Genomic DNA, 27,788 nt, shown 5'->3' on the forward strand with positions numbered 1-27,788 from the left:
CCAGGGGAGCCTGCCGGTACTCGGTGCTCTTGCAGGGAATAGGGTGCCCACGCGAGGTCCTGGTGACCTGAAAAGCTTACTAACGTTAAAAGAAAGCAGACCGAATGTTAAGCCTCAAGGGCTCTGCTCCAAGCTTCCGCTTCGGCAGGCTATTCAAGGCTTTACCTTGAGGAAAGGACTCACGTCAAGTTTCCTTTTAGCTCTAGAGCGTCTCAGGAGGAGCTCTCACCCAGGCTATGTAAGCACCCTGCTGATGTAGAGAACACTCGTTCCCTTCCCAGAGCCCTGCCTACAGTGACTAAAGACCCGTCCTAAAACTGTTATTTAGGTAGCTTCAAGGCAGCATGAAAGGAGCATTCAAAATGGGAAAGCAAGGCTTGTGCCATCAGGTCGCCGTTTCCAGCGAACATGCAGCCTACCTCCTTCTGATTTCTACCAACTAAATATACACTCTAGGTACACACTGGTCCCTTTCTTGAATAATGTTGGTTTGGCACGGAGTTCTGCGTGTAGCCAACGGCCACCCCTGAGGAGCACTCTAGGTACGCTATCGGGGCTTAGCCTCTTCTAAAACCCTGCAGTGTAAGAGAAAGAACTCTGCTTTGGTACCAGCAGGAACGCAAGCCGACTTTCTCCTGTAAGTATGGGGTCTGAAGTTATGACTCTTTAGAAGGAATGCGAAGCAGTTTTGGTTTCTCAGTGCGCTCAGCCTAGGGCAATGAGGCAGATTGGCATGACATGTAGGACGTAAGAGAACAGATTTCCTGGAGCTATTGGAGTGCTGAGGAAACCTAGGTCTCCCAAGGAAGAGTGCAGTGTGTTGCCCTACACTCAGCATACACAGAGTGACTGGGAAAGTTTTCCGGGCCTGGATGTTTCTTAGCAGGCCAGGAGAGCCTGCCGGTACTCGGTGTTCTTGCAGGGAATAGGGTGCCCACGCGAGGGCCTGGTGACCTGAAAAGCTTACTAACGTTAAAAGAAAGCAGACCTAAAATTAAGCCTCCAGGACTCTCCTCCAAGCTTCCGCTTCGGCAGGCTATTCAAGGCTTTACCTTGAGGAAAGGACTCACGTCAAGTTTCCTTTTAGCTCTAGAGCGTCTCAGGAGGAGCTCTCACCCAGGCTATGTAAGCACCCTGCTGATGTAGAGAACACTCGTTCCCTTCCCAGAGCCCTGCCTACTGTGACTAGAGACCCGTCCTAAAACTGTTATTTAGGTAGTTTCAAGGCAGGATGAATGGAGCATTCAAAATGGGAAAGCAAGGCCTGTGCCATCAGGTCCCCGTTTCCAGAGAACACGCAGCCTACCTCCTTGTGATTTCTACCATGTAAATATACACTCTAGCTACACACTGGTCCCTTCCCTGAATAACGTTTTCTTGGCACGGAGTTCTCCGTGTAGCCAACTGCCTCTCCCAGGGAAAGCTCTAGGTACGCTATCGGGACTTAGCTTCTTCTAAAACCCTGCAGTGCAAGAGGAAGAACTGTGCTTTGGTTACAGCAGGAACGCAAGCCGACTTTCTCGTGTAAGTATGGGGTCTTCAGGTATGACTCTGTAGAAGGAATGCGAAGCAGTTTGGGTTTGTCAGTGCCGCTCAGCCTAGGGCAATGAGGCAGATTGGCATGACATGTAGGATATAAGAGAACAGATTTCCTGGAGCTGTTGGAGTGCTGAGGAAACCTAGGTCTCCCAAGGAAGAGTGCAGTGTGTTGCCCTACACTCAGCATACACAGAGTGACTGGGAACGGTTTCCGGGCCTGGATGTTTCTTAGCAGCCCAGGGGAGCCTGCCGGTACTCGGTGCTCTTGCAGGGAATAGGGTGCCCACGCGAGGGCCTGGTGACCTGAAAAGCTTACTAACGTTAAAAGAAAGCAGACCGAATGTTAAGCCTCAAGGGCTCTGCTCCAAGCTTCCGCTTCGGCAGGCTATTCAAGGCTTTACCTTGAGGAAAGGACTCACGTCAAGTTTCCTTTTAGCTCTAGAGCGTCTCAGGAGGAGCTCTCACCCAGGCTATGTAAGCACCCTGCTGATGTAGAGAACACTCGTTCCCTTCCCAGAGCCCTGCCTACTGTGACTAGAGACCCGTCCTAAAACTGTTATTTAGGTAGTTTCAAGGCAGGATGAATGGAGCATTCAAAATGGGAAAGCAAGGCCTGTGCCATCAGGTCCCCGTTTCCAGAGAACACGCAGCCTACCTCCTTGTGATTTCTACCATGTAAATATACACTCTAGCTACACACTGGTCCCTTCCCTGAATAACGTTTTCTTGGCACGGAGTTCTCCGTGTAGCCAACTGCCTCTCCCAGGGAAAGCTCTAGGTACGCTATCGGGACTTAGCTTCTTCTAAAACCCTGCAGTGCAAGAGGAAGAACTGTGCTTTTGTTACAGCAGGAACGCAAGCCGACTTTCTCGTGTAAGTATGGGGTCTTCAGGTATGACTCTGTAGAAGGAATGCGAAGCAGTTTGGGTTTGTCAGTGCCGCTCAGCCTAGGGCAATGAGGCAGATTTGCATGACATGTAGGATATAAGAGAACAGATTTCCTGGAGCTGTTGGAGTGCTGAGGAAACCTAGGTCTCCCAAGGAAGAGTGCAGTGTGTTGCCCTACACTCAGCATACACAGAGTGACTGGGAAAGTTTTCCGGGCCTGGATGTTTCTTAGCAGGCCAGGAGAGCCTGCCAGTACTCGGTGTTCTTGCAGGGAATAGGGTGCCCACGCGAGGGCCTGGTGACCTGAAAAGCTTACTAACGTTAAAAGAAAGCAGACCTAAAATTAAGCCTCCAGGACTCTCCTCCAGGCTTCCGCTTCGGCAGGCTATTCAAGGCTTTACCTTGAGGAAAGAACTCACGTCAAGTTTCCTTTTAGCTCTAGAGCCTCTCAGGAGGAGCTCCCACGCAGGCTATGAAAGCACCCTGTTGATTTAGAGAAAACTCTTTCCCTTCCCAGTACACTGCCTACAGTGACAAGGGACCCATGCAAAACCCTCTTATTTAGGTAGCTTCAAGGCAGCATGAATGGAGCGTTCAATATGGAAAAGCAAGTCTTGTGCCATACATTCCCCGTTTCCAGTGAAAACGCAGCCTACCTCCTTGTGATTTCTACCAAGTAAATATACACTGCTGCTACACACTGGTCCCTTACTTGAATAAAGTTGGTTTGGCACGGAGTTCTGCATGTAGCCAACGGCCTCCCCAAAGGAGCGCTTTGGGACGCTATCGGGGCTTAGCCTCTTCTAAAACCCTGCAGTGTAAGAGGAAGAACTGGGCTTTGGCAAAAGCAGGAACGCAAGCCGACTTTCTCCTGTAAGTATGGGGTCTTAAGGTCTGACTCTGTAGAAGGAATGCGAAGCAGTTTTGGTTTGTCAGTGCCGCTCAGCCTAGGGCAATGAGGCAGATTGGCATGACATGTAGGATATAAGAGAACAGATTTCCTGGAGCTGTTGGAGTGCTGAGGAAACCTAGGTCTCCCAAGGAAGAGTGCAGTGTGTTGCCCTACAAGCAGCATACACAGTGACTGGGAAAGGTTTCCGGGCCTGGATGTTTCTTAGCAGCCCAGGGGAGCCTGCCGGTACTCGGTGATCTTGCAGGGAATAGGGTGCCCACGCGAGGTCCTGGTGACCTGAAAAGCTTACTAACGTTAAAAGAAAGCAGACCGAATGTTAAGCCTCAAGGGCTCTGCTCCAAGCTTCCGCTTCGGCAGGCTATTCAAGGCTTTACCTTGAGGAAAGGACTCACGTCAAGTTTCCTTTTAGCTCTAGAGCGTCTCAGGAGGAGCTCTCACCCAGGCTATGTAAGCACCCTGCTGATGTAGAGAACACTCGTTCCCTTCCCAGAGCCCTGCCTACTGTGACTAGAGACCCGTCCTAAAACTGTTATTTAGGTAGTTTCAAGGCAGGATGAATGGAGCATTCAAAATGGGAAAGCAAGGCCTGTGCCATCAGGTCCCCGTTTCCAGAGAACACGCAGCCTACCTCCTTGTGATTTCTACCATGTAAATATACACTCTAGCTACACACTGGTCCCTTCCCTGAAAAACGTTTTCTCGGCACGGAGTTCTCCGTGTAGCCAACTGCCTCTCCCAGGGAAAGCTCTAGGTACGCTATCGGGACTTAGCTTCTTCTAAAACCCTGCAGTGCAAGAGGAAGAACTGTGCTTTGGTTACAGCAGGAACGCAAGCCGACTTTCTCCTGTAAGTATGGGGTCTTAAGGTCTGACACTGTAGAAGGAATGCGAAGCAGTTTTGGTTTGTCAGTGCCGCTCAGCCTAGGGCAATGAGGCAGATTTGCATGACATGTAGGATATAAGAGAACAGATTTCCTGGAGCTGTTGGAGTGCTGAGGAAACCTAGGTCTCCCAAGGAAGAGTGCAGTGTGTTGCCCTACACTCAGCATACACAGAGTGACTGGGAAAGGTTTCCGGGCCTGGATGTTTCTTAGCAGGCCAGGAGAGCCTGCCAGTACTCGGTGTTCTTGCAGGGAATAGGGTGCCCACGCGAGGGCCTGGTGACCTGAAAAGCTTACTAACGTTAAAAGAAAGCAGACCTAAAATTAAGCCTCCAGGACTCTCCTCCAGGCTTCCGCTTCGGCAGGCTATTCAAGGCTTTACCTTGAGGAAAGAACTCACGTCAAGTTTCCTTTTAGCTCTAGAGCCTCTCAGGAGGAGCTCCCACGCAGGCTATGAAAGCACCCTGTTGATTTAGAGAAAATTCTTTCCCTTCCCAGTACACTGCCTACAGTGACAAGGGACCCATGCAAAACACTCTTATTTAGGTAGCTTCAAGGCAGCATGAATGGAGCGTTCAATATGGAAAAGCAAGTCTTGTGCCATACATTCCCCGTTTCCAGTGAAAACGCAGCCTACCTCCTTGTGATTTCTACCAAGTAAATATACACTGCTGGTACACACTGGTCCCTTCCTTGAATAAAGTTGGTTTGGCACGGAGTTCTGCATGTAGCCAACGGCCTCCCCAAAGGAGCGCTTTGGGACGCTATCGGGGCTTAGCCTCTTCTAAAACCCTGCAGTGTAAGAGGAAGAACTGGGCTTTGGCAAAAGCAGGAACGCAAGCCGACTTTCTCCTGTAAGTATGGGGTCTTAAGGTCTGACTCTGTAGAAGGAATGCGAAGCAGTTTTGGTTTGTCAGTGCCGCTCAGCCTAGGGCAATGAGACAGATTGGCATGACATGTAGGATATAAGAGAACAGATTTCCTGGAGCTGTTGGAGTGCTGAGGAAACCTAGGTCTCCCAAGGAAGAGTGCAGTGTGTTGCCCTACACTCAGCATACACAGAGTGACTGGGAAAGGTTTCCGGGCCTGGATGTTTCTTAGCAGCCCAGGGGAGCCTGCCGGTACTCGGTGCTCTTGCAGGGAATAGGGTGCCCACGCGAGGGCCTGGTGACCTGAAAAGCTTACTAACGTTAAAAGAAAGCAGACCGAATGTTAAGCCTCAAGGGCTCTGCTCCAAGCTTCCGCTTCGGCAGGCTATTCAAGGCTTCACCTTGAGGAAAGGACTCACGTCAAGTTTCCTTTTAGCTCTAGAGCGTCTCAGGAGGAGCTCTCACCCAGGCTATGTAAGCACCCTGCTGATGTAGAGAACACTCGTTCCCTTCCCAGAGCCCTGCCTACAGTGACTAAAGACCCGTCCTAAAACTGTTATTTAGGTAGCTTCAAGGCAGCATGAAAGGAGCATTCAAAATGGGAAAGCAAGGCTTGTGCCATCAGGTCGCCGTTTCCAGCGAACATGCAGCCTACCTCCTTCTGATTTCTACCAACTAAATATACACTCTAGGTACACACTTGTCCCTTCCTTGAATAATGTTGGTTTGGCACGGAGTTCTGCGTGTAGCCAACGGGCACCCCAGAGGAGCACTCTAGGTACGCTATCGGGGCTTAGCCTCTTCTAAAACCCTGCAGTGTAAGAGAAAGAACTCTGCTTTGGTACCAGCAGGAACGCAAGCCGACTTTCTCCTGTAAGTATGGGGTCTTCAGGTATGACTCTGTAGAAGGAATGCGAAGCAGTTTGGGTTTGTCAGTGCCGCTCAGCCTAGGGCAATGAGGCAGATTTGCATGACATGTAGGATATAAGAGAACAGATTTCCTGGAGCTGTTGGAGTGCTGAGGAAACCTAGGTCTCCCAAGGAAGAGTGCAGTGTGTTGCCCTACACTCAGCATACACAGAGTGACTGGGAAAGGTTTCCGGGCCTGGATGTTTCTTAGCAGCCCAGGGGAGCCTGCCGGTACTCGGTGCTCTTGCAGGGAATAGGGTGCCCACGCGAGGGCCTGGTGACCTGAAAAGCTTACTAACGTTAAAAGAAAGCAGACCGAATGTTAAGCCTCAAGGGCTCTGCTCCAAGCTTCCGCTTCGGCAGGCTATTCAAGGCTTTACCTTGAGGAAAGGACTCACGTCAAGTTTCCTTTTAGCTCTAGAGCGTCTCAGGAGGAGCTCTCACCCAGGCTATGTAAGCACCCTGCTGATGTAGAGAACACTCGTTCCCTTCCCAGAGCCCTGCCTACTGTGACTAGAGACCCGTCCTAAAACTGTTATTTAGGTAGTTTCAAGGCAGGATGAATGGAGCATTCAAAATGGGAAAGCAAGGCCTGTGCCATCAGGTCCCCGTTTCCAGAGAACACGCAGCCTACCTCCTTGTGATTTCTACCATGTAAATATACACTCTAGCTACACACTGGTCCCTTCCCTGAATAACGTTTTCTTGGCACGGAGTTCTCCGTGTAGCCAACTGCCTCTCCCAGGGAAAGCTCTAGGTACGCTATCGGGACTTAGCTTCTTCTAAAACCCTGCAGTGCAAGAGGAAGAACTGTGCTTTGATTACAGCAGGAACGCAAGCCGACTTTCTCCTGTAAGTATGGGGTCTTAAGGTCTGACTCTGTAGAAGGAATGCGAAGCAGTTTTGGTTTGTCAGTGCCGCTCAGCCTAGGGCAATGAGGCAGATTGGCATGACATGTAGGATATAAGAGAACAGATTTCCTGGAGCTGTTGGAGTGCTGAGGAAACCTAGGTCTCCCAAGGAAGAGTGCAGTGTGTTGCCCTACAAGCAGCATACACAGTGACTGGGAAAGGTTTCCGGGCCTGGATGTTTCTTAGCAGCCCAGGGGAGCCTGCCGGTACTCGGTGATCTTGCAGGGAATAGGGTGCCCACGCGAGGTCCTGGTGACCTGAAAAGCTTACTAACGTTAAAAGAAAGCAGACCGAATGTTAAGCCTCAAGGGCTCTGCTCCAAGCTTCCGCTTCGGCAGGCTATTCAAGGCTTTACCTTGAGGAAAGGACTCACGTCAAGTTTCCTTTTAGCTCTAGAGCGTCTCAGGAGGAGCTCTCACCCAGGCTATGTAAGCACCCTGCTGATGTAGAGAACACTCGTTCCCTTCCCAGAGCCCTGCCTACTGTGACTAGAGACCCGTCCTAAAACTGTTATTTAGGTAGTTTCAAGGCAGGATGAATGGAGCATTCAAAATGGGAAAGCAAGGCCTGTGCCATCAGGTCCCCGTTTCCAGAGAACACGCAGCCTACCTCCTTGTGATTTCTACCATGTAAATATACACTCTAGCTACACACTGGTCCCTTCCCTGAAAAACGTTTTCTCGGCACGGAGTTCTCCGTGTAGCCAACTGCCTCTCCCAGGGAAAGCTCTAGGTACGCTATCGGGACTTAGCTTCTTCTAAAACCCTGCAGTGCAAGAGGAAGAACTGTGCTTTGGTTACAGCAGGAACGCAAGCCGACTTTCTCCTGTAAGTATGGGGTCTTAAGGTCTGACACTGTAGAAGGAATGCGAAGCAGTTTTGGTTTGTCAGTGCCGCTCAGCCTAGGGCAATGAGGCAGATTTGCATGACATGTAGGATATAAGAGAACAGATTTCCTGGAGCTGTTGGAGTGCTGAGGAAACCTAGGTCTCCCAAGGAAGAGTGCAGTGTGTTGCCCTACACTCAGCATACACAGAGTGACTGGGAAAGGTTTCCGGGCCTGGATGTTTCTTAGCAGGCCAGGAGAGCCTGCCAGTACTCGGTGTTCTTGCAGGGAATAGGGTGCCCACGCGAGGGCCTGGTGACCTGAAAAGCTTACTAACGTTAAAAGAAAGCAGACCTAAAATTAAGCCTCCAGGACTCTCCTCCAGGCTTCCGCTTCGGCAGGCTATTCAAGGCTTTACCTTGAGGAAAGAACTCACGTCAAGTTTCCTTTTAGCTCTAGAGCCTCTCAGGAGGAGCTCCCACGCAGGCTATGAAAGCACCCTGTTGATTTAGAGAAAATTCTTTCCCTTCCCAGTACACTGCCTACAGTGACAAGGGACCCATGCAAAACACTCTTATTTAGGTAGCTTCAAGGCAGCATGAATGGAGCGTTCAATATGGAAAAGCAAGTCTTGTGCCATACATTCCCCGTTTCCAGTGAAAACGCAGCCTACCTCCTTGTGATTTCTACCAAGTAAATATACACTGCTGGTACACACTGGTCCCTTCCTTGAATAAAGTTGGTTTGGCACGGAGTTCTGCATGTAGCCAACGGCCTCCCCAAAGGAGCGCTTTGGGACGCTATCGGGGCTTAGCCTCTTCTAAAACCCTGCAGTGTAAGAGGAAGAACTGGGCTTTGGCAAAAGCAGGAACGCAAGCCGACTTTCTCCTGTAAGTATGGGGTCTTAAGGTCTGACTCTGTAGAAGGAATGCGAAGCAGTTTTGGTTTGTCAGTGCCGCTCAGCCTAGGGCAATGAGACAGATTGGCATGACATGTAGGATATAAGAGAACAGATTTCCTGGAGCTGTTGGAGTGCTGAGGAAACCTAGGTCTCCCAAGGAAGAGTGCAGTGTGTTGCCCTACACTCAGCATACACAGAGTGACTGGGAAAGGTTTCCGGGCCTGGATGTTTCTTAGCAGCCCAGGGGAGCCTGCCGGTACTCGGTGCTCTTGCAGGGAATAGGGTGCCCACGCGAGGGCCTGGTGACCTGAAAAGCTTACTAACGTTAAAAGAAAGCAGACCGAATGTTAAGCCTCAAGGGCTCTGCTCCAAGCTTCCGCTTCGGCAGGCTATTCAAGGCTTCACCTTGAGGAAAGGACTCACGTCAAGTTTCCTTTTAGCTCTAGAGCGTCTCAGGAGGAGCTCTCACCCAGGCTATGTAAGCACCCTGCTGATGTAGAGAACACTCGTTCCCTTCCCAGAGCCCTGCCTACAGTGACTAAAGACCCGTCCTAAAACTGTTATTTAGGTAGCTTCAAGGCAGCATGAAAGGAGCATTCAAAATGGGAAAGCAAGGCTTGTGCCATCAGGTCGCCGTTTCCAGCGAACATGCAGCCTACCTCCTTCTGATTTCTACCAACTAAATATACACTCTAGGTACACACTTGTCCCTTCCTTGAATAATGTTGGTTTGGCACGGAGTTCTGCGTGTAGCCAACGGGCACCCCAGAGGAGCACTCTAGGTACGCTATCGGGGCTTAGCCTCTTCTAAAACCCTGCAGTGTAAGAGAAAGAACTCTGCTTTGGTACCAGCAGGAACGCAAGCCGACTTTCTCCTGTAAGTATGGGGTCTTCAGGTATGACTCTGTAGAAGGAATGCGAAGCAGTTTGGGTTTGTCAGTGCCGCTCAGCCTAGGGCAATGAGGCAGATTTGCATGACATGTAGGATATAAGAGAACAGATTTCCTGGAGCTGTTGGAGTGCTGAGGAAACCTAGGTCTCCCAAGGAAGAGTGCAGTGTGTTGCCCTACACTCAGCATACACAGAGTGACTGGGAAAGGTTTCCGGGCCTGGATGTTTCTTAGCAGCCCAGGGGAGCCTGCCGGTACTCGGTGCTCTTGCAGGGAATAGGGTGCCCACGCGAGGGCCTGGTGACCTGAAAAGCTTACTAACGTTAAAAGAAAGCAGACCGAATGTTAAGCCTCAAGGGCTCTGCTCCAAGCTTCCGCTTCGGCAGGCTATTCAAGGCTTTACCTTGAGGAAAGGACTCACGTCAAGTTTCCTTTTAGCTCTAGAGCGTCTCAGGAGGAGCTCTCACCCAGGCTATGTAAGCACCCTGCTGATGTAGAGAACACTCGTTCCCTTCCCAGAGCCCTGCCTACTGTGACTAGAGACCCGTCCTAAAACTGTTATTTAGGTAGTTTCAAGGCAGGATGAATGGAGCATTCAAAATGGGAAAGCAAGGCCTGTGCCATCAGGTCCCCGTTTCCAGAGAACACGCAGCCTACCTCCTTGTGATTTCTACCATGTAAATATACACTCTAGCTACACACTGGTCCCTTCCCTGAATAACGTTTTCTTGGCACGGAGTTCTCCGTGTAGCCAACTGCCTCTCCCAGGGAAAGCTCTAGGTACGCTATCGGGACTTAGCTTCTTCTAAAACCCTGCAGTGCAAGAGGAAGAACTGTGCTTTGATTACAGCAGGAACGCAAGCCGACTTTCTCCTGTAAGTATGGGGTCTTAAGGTCTGACTCTGTAGAAGGAATGCGAAGCAGTTTGGGTTTGTCAGTGCCGCTCAGCCTAGGGCAATGAGGCAGATTTGCATGACATGTAGGATATAAGAGAACAGATTTCCTGGAGCTGTTGGAGTGCTGAGGAAACCTAGGTCTCCCAAGGAAGAGTGCAGTGTGTTGCCCTACACCCAGCATACACAGAGTGACTGGGAAAGGTTTCCGGGCCTGGATGTTTCTTAGCAGCCCAGGGGAGCCTGCCGGTACTCGGTGCTCTTGCAGGGAATAGGGTGCCCACGCGAGGTCCTGGTGACCTGAAAAGCTTACTAACGTTAAAAGAAAGCAGACCGAATGTTAAGCCTCAAGGGCTCTGCTCCAAGCTTCCGCTTCGGCAGGCTATTCAAGGCTTTACCTTGAGGAAAGGACTCACGTCAAGTTTCCTTTTAGCTCTAGAGCGTCTCAGGAGGAGCTCTCACCCAGGCTATGTAAGCACCCTGCTGATGTAGAGAACACTCGTTCCCTTCCCAGAGCCCTGCCTACAGTGACTAAAGACCCGTCCTAAAACTGTTATTTAGGTAGCTTCAAGGCAGCATGAAAGGAGCATTCAAAATGGGAAAGCAAGGCTTGTGCCATCAGGTCGCCGTTTCCAGCGAACATGCAGCCTACCTCCTTCTGATTTCTACCAACTAAATATACACTCTAGGTACACACTGGTCCCTTTCTTGAATAATGTTGGTTTGGCACGGAGTTCTGCGTGTAGCCAACGGCCACCCCTGAGGAGCACTCTAGGTACGCTATCGGGGCTTAGCCTCTTCTAAAACCCTGCAGTGTAAGAGAAAGAACTCTGCTTTGGTACCAGCACGAACGCAAGCCGACTTTCTCCTGTAAGTATGGGGTCTGAAGTTATGACTCTTTAGAAGGAATGCGAAGCAGTTTTGGTTTCTCAGTGCGCTCAGCCTAGGGCAATGAGGCAGATTGGCATGACATGTAGGACGTAAGAGAACAGATTTCCTGGAGCTATTGGAGTGCTGAGGAAACCTAGGTCTCCCAAGGAAGAGTGCAGTGTGTTGCCCTACACTCAGCATACACAGAGTGACTGGGAAAGGTTTCCGGGCCTGGATGTTTCTTAGCAGGCCAGGAGAGCCTGCCAGTACTCGGTGTTCTTGCAGGGAATAGGGTGCCCACGCGAGGGCCTGGTGACCTGAAAAGCTTACTAACGTTAAAAGAAAGCAGACCTAAAATTAAGCCTCCAGGACTCTCCTCCAAGCCTCCGCTTCGGCAGGCTATTCAAGGCTTTACCTTGAGGAAAGGACTCACGTCAAGTTTCCTTTTAGCTCTAGAGCGTCTCAGGAGGAGCTCTCACCCAGGCTATGTAAGCACCCTGCTGATGTAGAGAACACTCGTTCCCTTCCCAGAGCCCTGCCTACTGTGACTAGAGACCCGTCCTAAAACTGTTATTTAGGTAGTTTCAAGGCAGGATGAATGGAGCATTCAAAATGGGAAAGCAAGGCCTGTGCCATCAGGTCCCCGTTTCCAGAGAACACGCAGCCTACCTCCTTGTGATTTCTACCATGTAAATATACACTCTAGCTACACACTGGTCCCTTCCCTGAATAACGTTTTCTTGGCACGGAGTTCTCCGTGTAGCCAACTGCCTCTCCCAGGGAAAGCTCTAGGTACGCTATCGGGACTTAGCTTCTTCTAAAACCCTGCAGTGCAAGAGGAAGAACTGTGCTTTGGTTACAGCAGGAACGCAAGCCGACTTTCTCGTGTAAGTATGGGGTCTTCAGGTATGACTCTGTAGAAGGAATGCGAAGCAGTTTGGGTTTGTCAGTGCCGCTCAGCCTAGGGCAATGAGGCAGATTGCCATGACATGTAGGATATAAGAGAACAGATTTCCTGGAGCTGTTGGAGTGCTGAGGAAACCTAGGTCTCCCAAGGAAGAGTGCAGTGTGTTGCCCTACACTCAGCATACACAGAGTGACTGGGAACGGTTTCCGGGCCTGGATGTTTCTTAGCAGCCCAGGGGAGCCTGCCGGTACTCGGTGCTCTTGCAGGGAATAGGGTGCCCACGCGAGGGCCTGGTGACCTGAAAAGCTTACTAACGTTAAAAGAAAGCAGACCGAATGTTAAGCCTCAAGGGCTCTGCTCCAAGCTTCCGCTTCGGCAGGCTATTCAAGGCTTTACCTTGAGGAAAGGACTCACGTCAAGTTTCCTTTTAGCTCTAGAGCGTCTCAGGAGGAGCTCTCACCCAGGCTATGTAAGCACCCTGCTGATGTAGAGAACACTCGTTCCCTTCCCAGAGCCCTGCCTACTGTGACTAGAGACCCGTCCTAAAACTGTTATTTAGGTAGCTTCAAGGCAGGATGAATGGAGCATTCAAAATGGGAAAGCAAGGCCTGTGCCATCAGGTCCCCGTTTCCAGAGAACACGCAGCCTACCTCCTTGTGATTTCTACCATGTAAATATACACTCTAGCTACACACTGGTCCCTTCCCTGAATAACGTTTTCTTGGCACGGAGTTCTCCGTGTAGACAACTGCCTCTCCCAGGGAAAGCTCTAGGTACGCTATCGGGACTTAGCTTCTTCTAAAACCCTGCAGTGCAAGAGGAAGAACTGTGCTTTGGTTACAGCAGGAACGCAAGCCGACTTTCTCGTGTAAGTATGGGGTCTTCAGGTATGACTCTGTAGAAGGAATGCGAAGCAGTTTGGGTTTGTCAGTGCCGCTCAGCCTAGGGCAATGAGGCAGATTTGCATGACATGTAGGATATAAGAGAACAGATTTCCTGGAGCTGTTGGAGTGCTGAGAAAACCTAGGTCTCCCAAGGAAGAGTGCAGTGTGTTGCCCTACACTCAGCATACACAGAGTGACTGGGAAAGGTTTCCGGGCCTGGATGTTTCTTAGCAGGCCAGGAGAGCCTGCCAGTACTCGGTGTTCTTGCAGGGAATAGGGTGCCCACGCGAGGGCCTGGTGACCTGAAAAGCTTACTAACTTTAAAAGAAAGCAGACCTAAAATTAAGCCTCCAGGACTCTCCTCCAGGCTTCCGCTTCGGCAGGCTATTCAAGGCTTTACCTTGAGGAAAGAACTCACGTCAAGTTTCCTTTTAGCTCTAGAGCCTCTCAGGAGGAGCTCCCACGCAGGCTATGAAAGCACCCTGTTGATTTAGAGAAAACTCTTTCCCTTCCCAGTACACTGCCTACAGTGACAAGGGACCCATGCAAAACACTCTTATTTAGGTAGCTTCAAGGCAGCATGAATGGAGCGTTCAATATGGAAAAGCAAGTCTTGTGCCATACATTCCCCGTTTCCAGTGAAAACGCAGCCTACCTCCTTGTTATTTCTACCAAGTAAATATACACTGCTGCTACACACTGGTCCCTTCCTTCAATAAAGTTGGTTTGGCACGGAGTTCTGCATGTAGCCAACGGCCTCCCCAAAGGAGCGCTTTGGGACGCTATCGGGGCTTAGCCTCTTCTAAAACCCTGCAGTGTAAGAGGAAGAACTGGGCTTTGGCAAAAGCAGGAACGCAAGCCGACTTTCTCCTGTAAGTATGGGGTCTTCAGGTATGACTCTGTAGAAGGAATGCGAAGCAGTTTGGGTTTGTCAGTGCCGCTCAGCCTAGGGCAATGAGGCAGATTGGCATGACATGTAGGATATAAGAGAACAGATTTCCTGGAGCTGTTGGAGTGCTGAGGAAACCTAGGTCTCCCAAGGAAGAGTGCAGTGTGTTGCCCTACACTCAGCATACACAGAGTGACTGGGAAAGTTTTCCGGGCCTGGATGTTTCTTAGCAGGCCAGGAGAGCCTGCCAGTACTCGGTGTTCTTGCAGGGAATAGGGTGCCCACGCGAGGGCCTGGTGACCTGAAAAGCTTACTAACGTTAAAAGAAAGCAGACCTAAAATTAAGCCTCCAGGACTCTCCTCCAGGCTTCCGCTTCGGCAGGCTATTCAAGGCTTTACCTTGAGGAAAGAACTCACGTCAAGTTTCCTTTTAGCTCTAGAGCCTCTCAGGAGGAGCTCCCACGCAGGCTATGAAAGCACCCTGTTGATTTAGAGAAAACTCTTTCCCTTCCCAGTACACTGCCTACAGTGACAAGGGACCCATGCAAAACACTCTTATTTAGGTAGCTTCAAGGCAGCATGAATGGAGCGTTCAATATGGAAAAGCAAGTCTTGTGCCATACATTCCCCGTTTCCAGTGAAAACGCAGCCTACCTCCTTGTGATTTCTACCAAGTAAATATACACTGCTGCTACACACTGGTCCCTTCCTTGAATAAAGTTGGTTTGGCACGGAGTTCTGCATGTAGCCAACGGCCTCCCCAAAGGAGCGCTTTGGGACGCTATCGGGGCTTAGCCCATTCTAAAACCCTGCAGTTTAAGAGGAAGAACTGGGCTTTGGCAAAAGCAGGAACGCAAGCCGACTTTCTCCTGTAAGTATGGGGTCTTAAGGTCTGACTCTGTAGAAGGAATGCGAAGCAGTTTTGGTTTGTCAGTGCCGCTCAGCCTAAGGCAATGAGGCAGATTGGCATGACATGTAGGATATAAGAGAACAGATTTCCTGGAGCTGTTGGAGTGCTGAGGAAACCTAGGTCTCCCAAGGAAGAGTGCAGTGTGTTGCCCTACACTCAGCATACACAGTGACTGGGAAAGGTTTCCGGGCCTGGATGTTTCTTAGCAGCCCAGGGGAGCCTGCCGGTACTCGGTGATCTTGCAGGGAATAGGGTGCCCACGCGAGGTCCTGGTGACCTGAAAAGCTTACTAACGTTAAAAGAAAGCAGACCGAATGTTAAGCCTCAAGGGCTCTGCTCCAAGCTTCCGCTTCGGCAGGCTATTCAAGGCTTTACCTTGAGGAAAGGACTCACGTCAAGTTTCCTTTTAGCTCTAGAGCGTCTCAGGAGGAGCTCTCACCCAGGCTATGTAAGCACCCTGCTGATGTAGAGAACACTCGTTCCCTTCCCAGAGCCCTGCCTACTGTGACTAGAGACCCGTCCTAAAACTGTTATTTAGGTAGTTTCAAGGCAGGATGAATGGAGCATTCAAAATGGGAAAGCAAGGCCTGTGCCATCAGGTCCCCGTTTCCAGAGAACACGCAGCCTACCTCCTTGTGATTTCTACCATGTAAATATACACTCTAGCTACACACTGGTCCCTTCCCTGAATAACGTTTTCTTGGCACGGAGTTCTCCGTGTAGACAACTGCCTCTCCCAGGGAAAGCTCTAGGTACGCTATCGGGACTTAGCTTCTTCTAAAACCCTGCAGTGCAAGAGGAAGAACTGTGCTTTGGTTACAGCAGGAACGCAAGCCGACTTTCTCCTGTAAGTATGGGGTCTTAAGGTCTGACACTGTAGAAGGAATGCGAAGCAGTTTTGGTTTGTCAGTGCCGCTCAGCCTAGGGCAATGAGGCAGATTTGCATGACATGTAGGATATAAGAGAACAGATTTCCTGGAGCTGTTGGAGTGTTGAGGAAACCTAGGTCTCCCAAGGAAGAGTGCAGTGTGTTGCCCTACACTCAGCATACACAGAGTGACTGGGAAAGGTTTCCGGGCCTGGATGTTTCTTAGCAGCCCAGGGGAGCCTGCCGGTACTCGGTGCTCTTGCAGGGAATAGGGTGCCCACGCGAGGTCCTGGTGACCTGAAAAGCTTACTAACGTTAAAAGAAAGCAGACCGAATGTTAAGCCTCAAGGGCTCTGCTCCAAGCTTCCGCTTCGGCAGGCTATTCAAGGCTTCACCTTGAGGAAAGGACTCACGTCAAGTTTCCTTTTAGCTCTAGAGCGTCTCAGGAGGAGCTCTCACCCAGGCTATGTAAGCACCCTGCTGATGTAGAGAACACTCGTTCCCTTCCCAGAGCCCTGCCTACAGTGACTAAAGACCCGTCCTAAAACTGTTATTTAGGTAGCTTCAAGGCAGCATGAAAGGAGCATTCAAAATGGGAAAGCAAGGCTTGTGCCATCAGGTCGCCGTTTCCAGCGAACATGCAGCCTACCTCCTTCTGATTTCTACCAACTAAATATACACTCTAGGTACACACTTGTCCCTTCCTTGAATAATGTTGGTTTGGCACGGAGTTCTGCGTGTAGCCAACGGGCACCCCAGAGGAGCACTCTAGGTACGCTATCGGGGCTTAGCCTCTTCTAAAACCCTGCAGTGTAAGAGAAAGAACTCTGCTTTGGTACCAGCAGGAACGCAAGCCGACTTTCTCCTGTAAGTATGGGGTCTGAAGTTATGACTCTTTAGAAGGAATGCGAAGCAGTTTTGGTTTCTCAGTGCGCTCAGCCTAGGGCAATGAGGCAGATTGGCATGACATGTAGGACGTAAGAGAACAGATTTCCTGGAGCTGTTGGAGTGCTGAGGAAACCTAGGTCTCCCAAGGAAGAGTTCAGTTTGTTGCCCTACACTCAGCATACACAGAGTGACTGGGAAAGGTTTCCGGGCCTGGATGTTTCTTAGCAGGCCAGGAGAGCCTGCCAGTACTCGGTGGTCTTGCAGGGAATAGGGTGCCCACGCGAGGTCCTGGTGACCTGAAAAGCTTACTAACGTTAAAAGAAAGCAGACCTAAAATTAAGCCTCCAGGACTCTCCTCCAGGCTTCCGCTCCAGGACTCTCCTCCAAGTTTCCGCTTCGGCAGGCTATTCAAGGCTTTACCTTGAGGAAAGGACTCACGTCAAGTTTCCTTTTAGCTCTAGAGCCTCTCAGGAGGAGCTCCCACGCAGGCTATGAAAGCACCCTGTTGATTTAGAGAAAACTCTTTCCCTTCCCAGTACACTGCCTACAGTGACAAGGGACCCATGCAAAACACTCTTATTTAGGTAGCTTCAAGGCAGCATGAATGGAGCGTTCAATATGGAAAAGCAAGTCTTGTGCCATACATTCCCCGTTTCCAGTGAAAACGCAGCCTACCTCCTTGTTATTTCTACCAAGTAAATATACACTGCTGCTACACACTGGTCCCTTCCTTCAATAAAGTTGGTTTGGCACGGAGTTCTGCATGTAGCCAACGGCCTCCCCAAAGGAGCGCTTTGGGACGCTATCGGGGCTTAGCCTCTTCTAAAACCCTGCAGTGTAAGAGGAAGAACTGGGCTTTGGCAAAAGCAGGAACGCAAGCCGACTTTCTCCTGTAAGTATGGGGTCTTCAGGTATGACTCTGTAGAAGGAATGCGAAGCAGTTTGGGTTTGTCAGTGCCGCTCAGCCTAGGGCAATGAGGCAGATTGGCATGACATGTAGGATATAAGAGAACAGATTTCCTGGAGCTGTTGGAGTGCTGAGGAAACCTAGGTCTCCCAAGGAAGAGTGCAGTGTGTTGCCCTACACTCAGCATACACAGAGTGACTGGGAAAGGTTTCCGGGCCTGGATGTTTCTTAGCAGGCCAGGAGAGCCTGCCAGTACTCGGTGTTCTTGCAGGGAATAGGGTGCCCACGCGAGGGCCTGGTGACCTGAAAAGCTTACTAACGTTAAAAGAAAGCAGACCTAAAATTAAGCCTCCAGGACTCTCCTCCAGGCTTCCGCTTCGGCAGGCTATTCAAGGCTTTACCTTGAGGAAAGAACTCACGTCAAGTTTCCTTTTAGCTCTAGAGCCTCTCAGGAGGAGCTCCCACGCAGGCTATGAAAGCACCCTGTTGATTTAGAGAAAACTCTTTCCCTTCCCAGTACACTGCCTACAGTGACAAGGGACCCATGCAAAACACTCTTATTTAGGTAGCTTCAAGGCAGCATGAATGGAGCGTTCAATATGGAATAGCAAGTCTTGTGCCATACATTCCCCGTTTCCAGTGAAAACGCAGCCTACCTCCTTGTGATTTCTACCAAGTAAATATACACTGCTGCTACACACTGGTCCCTTCCTTGAATAAAGTTGGTTTGGCACGGAGTTCTGCATGTAGCCAACGGCCTCCCCAAAGGAGCGCTTTGGGACGCTATCGGGGCTTAGCCTCTTCTAAAACCCTGCAGTGTAAGAGGAAGAACTGGGCTTTGGCAAAAGCAGGAACGCAAGCCGACTTTCTCCTGTAAGTATGGGGTCTTAAGGTCTGACTCTGTAGAAGGAATGCGAAGCAGTTTTGGTTTGTCAGTGCCGCTCAGCCTAGGGCAATGAGGCAGATTGGCATGACATGTAGGATATAAGAGAACAGATTTCCTGGAGCTGTTGGAGTGCTGAGGAAACCTAGGTCTCCCAAGGAAGAGTGCAGTGTGTTGCCCTACACTCAGCATACACAGAGTGACTGGGAAAGGTTTCCGGGCCTGGATGTTTCTTAGCAGCCCAGGGGAGCCTGCCGGTACTCGGTGCTCTTGCAGGGAATAGGGTGCCCACGCGAGGTCCTGGTGACCTGAAAAGCTTACTAACGTTAAAAGAAAGCAGACCGAATGTTAAGCCTCAAGGGCTCTGCTCCAAGCTTCCGCTTCGGCAGGCTATTCAAGGCTTTACCTTGAGGAAAGGACTCACGTCAAGTTTCCTTTTAGCTCTAGAGCGTCTCAGGAGGAGCTCTCACCCAGGCTATGTAAGCACCCTGCTGATGTAGAGAACACTCGTTCCCTTCCCAGAGCCCTGCCTACTGTGACTAGAGACCCGTCCTAAAACTGTTATTTAGGTAGTTTCAAGGCAGGATGAATGGAGCATTCAAAATGGGAAAGCAAGGCCTGTGCCATCAGGTCCCCGTTTCCAGAGAACACGCAGCCTACCTCCTTGTGATTTCTACCATGTAAATATACACTCTAGCTACACACTGGTCCCTTCCCTGAAAAACGTTTTCTCGGCACGGAGTTCTCCGTGTAGCCAACTGCCTCTCCCAGGGAAAGCTCTAGGTACGCTATCGGGACTTAGCTTCTTCTAAAACCCTGCAGTGCAAGAGGAAGAACTGTGCTTTGGTTACAGCAGGAACGCAAGCCGACTTTCTCCTGTAAGTATGGGGTCTTAAGGTCTGACACTGTAGAAGGAATGCGAAGCAGTTTTGGTTTGTCAGTGCCGCTCAGCCTAGGGCAATGAGGCAGATTTGCATGACATGTAGGATATAAGAGAACAGATTTCCTGGAGCTGTTGGAGTGCTGAGGAAACCTAGGTCTCCCAAGGAAGAGTGCAGTGTGTTGCCCTACACTCAGCATACACAGAGTGACTGGGAAAGGTTTCCGGGCCTGGATGTTTCTTAGCAGGCCAGGAGAGCCTGCCAGTACTCGGTGTTCTTGCAGGGAATAGGGTGCCCACGCGAGGGCCTGGTGACCTGAAAAGCTTACTAACGTTAAAAGAAAGCAGACCTAAAATTAAGCCTCCAGGACTCTCCTCCAGGCTTCCGCTTCGGCAGGCTATTCAAGGCTTTACCTTGAGGAAAGAACTCACGTCAAGTTTCCTTTTAGCTCTAGAGCCTCTCAGGAGGAGCTCCCACGCAGGCTATGAAAGCACCCTGTTGATTTAGAGAAAATTCTTTCCCTTCCCAGTACACTGCCTACAGTGACAAGGGACCCATGCAAAACACTCTTATTTAGGTAGCTTCAAGGCAGCATGAATGGAGCGTTCAATATGGAAAAGCAAGTCTTGTGCCATACATTCCCCGTTTCCAGTGAAAACGCAGCCTACCTCCTTGTGATTTCTACCAAGTAAATATACACTGCTGGTACACACTGGTCCCTTCCTTGAATAAAGTTGGTTTGGCACGGAGTTCTGCATGTAGCCAACGGCCTCCCCAAAGGAGCGCTTTGGGACGCTATCGGGGCTTAGCCTCTTCTAAAACCCTGCAGTGTAAGAGGAAGAACTGGGCTTTGGCAAAAGCAGGAACGCAAGCCGACTTTCTCCTGTAAGTATGGGGTCTTAAGGTCTGACTCTGTAGAAGGAATGCGAAGCAGTTTTGGTTTGTCAGTGCCGCTCAGCCTAGGGCAATGAGACAGATTGGCATGACATGTAGGATATAAGAGAACAGATTTCCTGGAGCTGTTGGAGTGCTGAGGAAACCTAGGTCTCCCAAGGAAGAGTGCAGTGTGTTGCCCTACACTCAGCATACACAGAGTGACTGGGAAAGGTTTCCGGGCCTGGATGTTTCTTAGCAGCCCAGGGGAGCCTGCCGGTACTCGGTGCTCTTGCAGGGAATAGGGTGCCCACGCGAGGGCCTGGTGACCTGAAAAGCTTACTAACGTTAAAAGAAAGCAGACCGAATGTTAAGCCTCAAGGGCTCTGCTCCAAGCTTCCGCTTCGGCAGGCTATTCAAGGCTTCACCTTGAGGAAAGGACTCACGTCAAGTTTCCTTTTAGCTCTAGAGCGTCTCAGGAGGAGCTCTCACCCAGGCTATGTAAGCACCCTGCTGATGTAGAGAACACTCGTTCCCTTCCCAGAGCCCTGCCTACAGTGACTAAAGACCCGTCCTAAAACTGTTATTTAGGTAGCTTCAAGGCAGCATGAAAGGAGCATTCAAAATGGGAAAGCAAGGCTTGTGCCATCAGGTCGCCGTTTCCAGCGAACATGCAGCCTACCTCCTTCTGATTTCTACCAACTAAATATACACTCTAGGTACACACTTGTCCCTTCCTTGAATAATGTTGGTTTGGCACGGAGTTCTGCGTGTAGCCAACGGGCACCCCAGAGGAGCACTCTAGGTACGCTATCGGGGCTTAGCCTCTTCTAAAACCCTGCAGTGTAAGAGAAAGAACTCTGCTTTGGTACCAGCAGGAACGCAAGCCGACTTTCTCCTGTAAGTATGGGGTCTTCAGGTATGACTCTGTAGAAGGAATGCGAAGCAGTTTGGGTTTGTCAGTGCCGCTCAGCCTAGGGCAATGAGGCAGATTTGCATGACATGTAGGATATAAGAGAACAGATTTCCTGGAGCTGTTGGAGTGCTGAGGAAACCTAGGTCTCCCAAGGAAGAGTGCAGTGTGTTGCCCTACACTCAGCATACACAGAGTGACTGGGAAAGGTTTCCGGGCCTGGATGTTTCTTAGCAGCCCAGGGGAGCCTGCCGGTACTCGGTGCTCTTGCAGGGAATAGGGTGCCCACGCGAGGGCCTGGTGACCTGAAAAGCTTACTAACGTTAAAAGAAAGCAGACCGAATGTTAAGCCTCAAGGGCTCTGCTCCAAGCTTCCGCTTCGGCAGGCTATTCAAGGCTTTACCTTGAGGAAAGGACTCACGTCAAGTTTCCTTTTAGCTCTAGAGCGTCTCAGGAGGAGCTCTCACCCAGGCTATGTAAGCACCCTGCTGATGTAGAGAACACTCGTTCCCTTCCCAGAGCCCTGCCTACTGTGACTAGAGACCCGTCCTAAAACTGTTATTTAGGTAGTTTCAAGGCAGGATGAATGGAGCATTCAAAATGGGAAAGCAAGGCCTGTGCCATCAGGTCCCCGTTTCCAGAGAACACGCAGCCTACCTCCTTGTGATTTCTACCATGTAAATATACACTCTAGCTACACACTGGTCCCTTCCCTGAATAACGTTTTCTTGGCACGGAGTTCTCCGTGTAGCCAACTGCCTCTCCCAGGGAAAGCTCTAGGTACGCTATCGGGACTTAGCTTCTTCTAAAACCCTGCAGTGCAAGAGGAAGAACTGTGCTTTGATTACAGCAGGAACGCAAGCCGACTTTCTCCTGTAAGTATGGGGTCTTAAGGTCTGACTCTGTAGAAGGAATGCGAAGCAGTTTGGGTTTGTCAGTGCCGCTCAGCCTAGGGCAATGAGGCAGATTTGCATGACATGTAGGATATAAGAGAACAGATTTCCTGGAGCTGTTGGAGTGCTGAGGAAACCTAGGTCTCCCAAGGAAGAGTGCAGTGTGTTGCCCTACACCCAGCATACACAGAGTGACTGGGAAAGGTTTCCGGGCCTGGATGTTTCTTAGCAGCCCAGGGGAGCCTGCCGGTACTCGGTGCTCTTGCAGGGAATAGGGTGCCCACGCGAGGTCCTGGTGACCTGAAAAGCTTACTAACGTTAAAAGAAAGCAGACCGAATGTTAAGCCTCAAGGGCTCTGCTCCAAGCTTCCGCTTCGGCAGGCTATTCAAGGCTTTACCTTGAGGAAAGGACTCACGTCAAGTTTCCTTTTAGCTCTAGAGCGTCTCAGGAGGAGCTCTCACCCAGGCTATGTAAGCACCCTGCTGATGTAGAGAACACTCGTTCCCTTCCCAGAGCCCTGCCTACAGTGACTAAAGACCCGTCCTAAAACTGTTATTTAGGTAGCTTCAAGGCAGCATGAAAGGAGCATTCAAAATGGGAAAGCAAGGCTTGTGCCATCAGGTCGCCGTTTCCAGCGAACATGCAGCCTACCTCCTTCTGATTTCTACCAACTAAATATACACTCTAGGTACACACTGGTCCCTTTCTTGAATAATGTTGGTTTGGCACGGAGTTCTGCGTGTAGCCAACGGCCACCCCTGAGGAGCACTCTAGGTACGCTATCGGGGCTTAGCCTCTTCTAAAACCCTGCAGTGTAAGAGAAAGAACTCTGCTTTGGTACCAGCACGAACGCAAGCCGACTTTCTCCTGTAAGTATGGGGTCTGAAGTTATGACTCTTTAGAAGGAATGCGAAGCAGTTTTGGTTTCTCAGTGCGCTCAGCCTAGGGCAATGAGGCAGATTGGCATGACATGTAGGACGTAAGAGAACAGATTTCCTGGAGCTATTGGAGTGCTGAGGAAACCTAGGTCTCCCAAGGAAGAGTGCAGTGTGTTGCCCTACACTCAGCATACACAGAGTGACTGGGAAAGGTTTCCGGGCCTGGATGTTTCTTAGCAGGCCAGGAGAGCCTGCCAGTACTCGGTGTTCTTGCAGGGAATAGGGTGCCCACGCGAGGGCCTGGTGACCTGAAAAGCTTACTAACGTTAAAAGAAAGCAGACCTAAAATTAAGCCTCCAGGACTCTCCTCCAAGCCTCCGCTTCGGCAGGCTATTCAAGGCTTTACCTTGAGGAAAGGACTCACGTCAAGTTTCCTTTTAGCTCTAGAGCGTCTCAGGAGGAGCTCTCACCCAGGCTATGTAAGCACCCTGCTGATGTAGAGAACACTCGTTCCCTTCCCAGAGCCCTGCCTACTGTGACTAGAGACCCGTCCTAAAACTGTTATTTAGGTAGTTTCAAGGCAGGATGAATGGAGCATTCAAAATGGGAAAGCAAGGCCTGTGCCATCAGGTCCCCGTTTCCAGAGAACACGCAGCCTACCTCCTTGTGATTTCTACCATGTAAATATACACTCTAGCTACACACTGGTCCCTTCCCTGAATAACGTTTTCTTGGCACGGAGTTCTCCGTGTAGCCAACTGCCTCTCCCAGGGAAAGCTCTAGGTACGCTATCGGGACTTAGCTTCTTCTAAAACCCTGCAGTGCAAGAGGAAGAACTGTGCTTTGGTTACAGCAGGAACGCAAGCCGACTTTCTCGTGTAAGTATGGGGTCTTCAGGTATGACTCTGTAGAAGGAATGCGAAGCAGTTTGGGTTTGTCAGTGCCGCTCAGCCTAGGGCAATGAGGCAGATTGCCATGACATGTAGGATATAAGAGAACAGATTTCCTGGAGCTGTTGGAGTGCTGAGGAAACCTAGGTCTCCCAAGGAAGAGTGCAGTGTGTTGCCCTACACTCAGCATACACAGAGTGACTGGGAACGGTTTCCGGGCCTGGATGTTTCTTAGCAGCCCAGGGGAGCCTGCCGGTACTCGGTGCTCTTGCAGGGAATAGGGTGCCCACGCGAGGGCCTGGTGACCTGAAAAGCTTACTAACGTTAAAAGAAAGCAGACCGAATGTTAAGCCTCAAGGGCTCTGCTCCAAGCTTCCGCTTCGGCAGGCTATTCAAGGCTTTACCTTGAGGAAAGGACTCACGTCAAGTTTCCTTTTAGCTCTAGAGCGTCTCAGGAGGAGCTCTCACCCAGGCTATGTAAGCACCCTGCTGATGTAGAGAACACTCGTTCCCTTCCCAGAGCCCTGCCTACTGTGACTAGAGACCCGTCCTAAAACTGTTATTTAGGTAGCTTCAAGGCAGGATGAATGGAGCATTCAAAATGGGAAAGCAAGGCCTGTGCCATCAGGTCCCCGTTTCCAGAGAACACGCAGCCTACCTCCTTGTGATTTCTACCATGTAAATATACACTCTAGCTACACACTGGTCCCTTCCCTGAATAACGTTTTCTTGGCACGGAGTTCTCCGTGTAGACAACTGCCTCTCCCAGGGAAAGCTCTAGGTACGCTATCGGGACTTAGCTTCTTCTAAAACCCTGCAGTGCAAGAGGAAGAACTGTGCTTTGGTTACAGCAGGAACGCAAGCCGACTTTCTCGTGTAAGTATGGGGTCTTCAGGTATGACTCTGTAGAAGGAATGCGAAGCAGTTTGGGTTTGTCAGTGCCGCTCAGCCTAGGGCAATGAGGCAGATTTGCATGACATGTAGGATATAAGAGAACAGATTTCCTGGAGCTGTTGGAGTGCTGAGAAAACCTAGGTCTCCCAAGGAAGAGTGCAGTGTGTTGCCCTACACTCAGCATACACAGAGTGACTGGGAAAGGTTTCCGGGCCTGGATGTTTCTTAGCAGGCCAGGAGAGCCTGCCAGTACTCGGTGTTCTTGCAGGGAATAGGGTGCCCACGCGAGGGCCTGGTGACCTGAAAAGCTTACTAACTTTAAAAGAAAGCAGACCTAAAATTAAGCCTCCAGGACTCTCCTCCAGGCTTCCGCTTCGGCAGGCTATTCAAGGCTTTACCTTGAGGAAAGAACTCACGTCAAGTTTCCTTTTAGCTCTAGAGCCTCTCAGGAGGAGCTCCCACGCAGGCTATGAAAGCACCCTGTTGATTTAGAGAAAACTCTTTCCCTTCCCAGTACACTGCCTACAGTGACAAGGGACCCATGCAAAACACTCTTATTTAGGTAGCTTCAAGGCAGCATGAATGGAGCGTTCAATATGGAAAAGCAAGTCTTGTGCCATACATTCCCCGTTTCCAGTGAAAACGCAGCCTACCTCCTTGTTATTTCTACCAAGTAAATATACACTGCTGCTACACACTGGTCCCTTCCTTCAATAAAGTTGGTTTGGCACGGAGTTCTGCATGTAGCCAACGGCCTCCCCAAAGGAGCGCTTTGGGACGCTATCGGGGCTTAGCCTCTTCTAAAACCCTGCAGTGTAAGAGGAAGAACTGGGCTTTGGCAAAAGCAGGAACGCAAGCCGACTTTCTCCTGTAAGTATGGGGTCTTCAGGTATGACTCTGTAGAAGGAATGCGAAGCAGTTTGGGTTTGTCAGTGCCGCTCAGCCTAGGGCAATGAGGCAGATTGGCATGACATGTAGGATATAAGAGAACAGATTTCCTGGAGCTGTTGGAGTGCTGAGGAAACCTAGGTCTCCCAAGGAAGAGTGCAGTGTGTTGCCCTACACTCAGCATACACAGAGTGACTGGGAAAGTTTTCCGGGCCTGGATGTTTCTTAGCAGGCCAGGAGAGCCTGCCAGTACTCGGTGTTCTTGCAGGGAATAGGGTGCCCACGCGAGGGCCTGGTGACCTGAAAAGCTTACTAACGTTAAAAGAAAGCAGACCTAAAATTAAGCCTCCAGGACTCTCCTCCAGGCTTCCGCTTCGGCAGGCTATTCAAGGCTTTACCTTGAGGAAAGAACTCACGTCAAGTTTCCTTTTAGCTCTAGAGCCTCTCAGGAGGAGCTCCCACGCAGGCTATGAAAGCACCCTGTTGATTTAGAGAAAACTCTTTCCCTTCCCAGTACACTGCCTACAGTGACAAGGGACCCATGCAAAACACTCTTATTTAGGTAGCTTCAAGGCAGCATGAATGGAGCGTTCAATATGGAAAAGCAAGTCTTGTGCCATACATTCCCCGTTTCCAGTGAAAACGCAGCCTACCTCCTTGTGATTTCTACCAAGTAAATATACACTGCTGCTACACACTGGTCCCTTCCTTGAATAAAGTTGGTTTGGCACGGAGTTCTGCATGTAGCCAACGGCCTCCCCAAAGGAGCGCTTTGGGACGCTATCGGGGCTTAGCCTCTTCTAAAACCCTGCAGTGTAAGAGGAAGAACTGGGCTTTGGCAAAAGCAGGAACGCAAGCCGACTTTCTCCTGTAAGTATGGGGTCTTAAGGTCTGACTCTGTAGAAGGAATGCGAAGCAGTTTTGGTTTGTCAGTGCCGCTCAGCCTAAGGCAATGAGGCAGATTGGCATGACATGTAGGATATAAGAGAACAGATTTCCTGGAGCTGTTGGAGTGCTGAGGAAACCTAGGTCTCCCAAGGAAGAGTGCAGTGTGTTGCCCTACACTCAGCATACACAGAGTGACTGGGAAAGGTTTCCGGGCCTGGATGTTTCTTAGCAGGCCAGGAGAGCCTGCCAGTACTCGGTGTTCTTGCAGGGAATAGGGTGCCCACGCGAGGGCCTGGTGACCTGAAAAGCTTACTAACTTTAAAAGAAAGCAGACCTAAAATTAAGCCTCCAGGACTCTCCTCCAGGCTTCCGCTTCGGCAGGCTATTCAAGGCTTTACCTTGAGGAAAGAACTCACGTCAAGTTTCCTTTTAGCTCTAGAGCCTCTCAGGAGGAGCTCCCACGCAGGCTATGAAAGCACCCTGTTGATTTAGAGAAAACTCTTTCCCTTCCCAGTACACTGCCTACAGTGACAAGGGACCCATGCAAAACACTCTTATTTAGGTAGCTTCAAGGCAGCATGAATGGAGCGTTCAATATGGAAAAGCAAGTCTTGTGCCATACATTCCCCGTTTCCAGTGAAAACGCAGCCTACCTCCTTGTTATTTCTACCAAGTAAATATACACTGCTGCTACACACTGGTCCCTTCCTTCAATAAAGTTGGTTTGGCACGGAGTTCTGCATGTAGCCAACGGCCTCCCCAAAGGAGCGCTTTGGGACGCTATCGGGGCTTAGCCTCTTCTAAAACCCTACAGTGTAAGAGGAAGAACTGGGCTTTGGCAAAAGCAGGAACGCAAGCCGACTTTCTCCTGTAAGTATGGGGTCTTCAGGTATGACTCTGTAGAAGGAATGCGAAGCAGTTTGGGTTTGTCAGTGCCGCTCAGCCTAGGGCAATGAGGCAGATTGGCATGACATGTAGGATATAAGAGAACAGATTTCCTGGAGCTGTTGGAGTGCTGAGGAAACCTAGGTCTCCCAAGGAAGAGTGCAGTGTGTTGCCCTACACTCAGCATACACAGAGTGACTGGGAAAGTTTTCCGGGCCTGGATGTTTCTTAGCAGGCCAGGAGAGCCTGCCAGTACTCGGTGTTCTTGCAGGGAATAGGGTGCCCACGCGAGGGCCTGGTGACCTGAAAAGCTTACTAACGTTAAAAGAAAGCAGACCTAAAATTAAGCCTCCAGGACTCTCCTCCAGGCTTCCGCTTCGGCAGGCTATTCAAGGCTTTACCTTGAGGAAAGAACTCACGTCAAGTTTCCTTTTAGCTCTAGAGCCTCTCAGGAGGAGCTCCCACGCAGGCTATGAAAGC

Source organism: Eschrichtius robustus, chromosome 15, assembly GCF_028021215.1.
Source record: "Eschrichtius robustus isolate mEscRob2 chromosome 15, mEscRob2.pri, whole genome shotgun sequence".
Lineage (NCBI taxonomy): Eukaryota > Metazoa > Chordata > Mammalia > Artiodactyla > Eschrichtiidae > Eschrichtius > Eschrichtius robustus.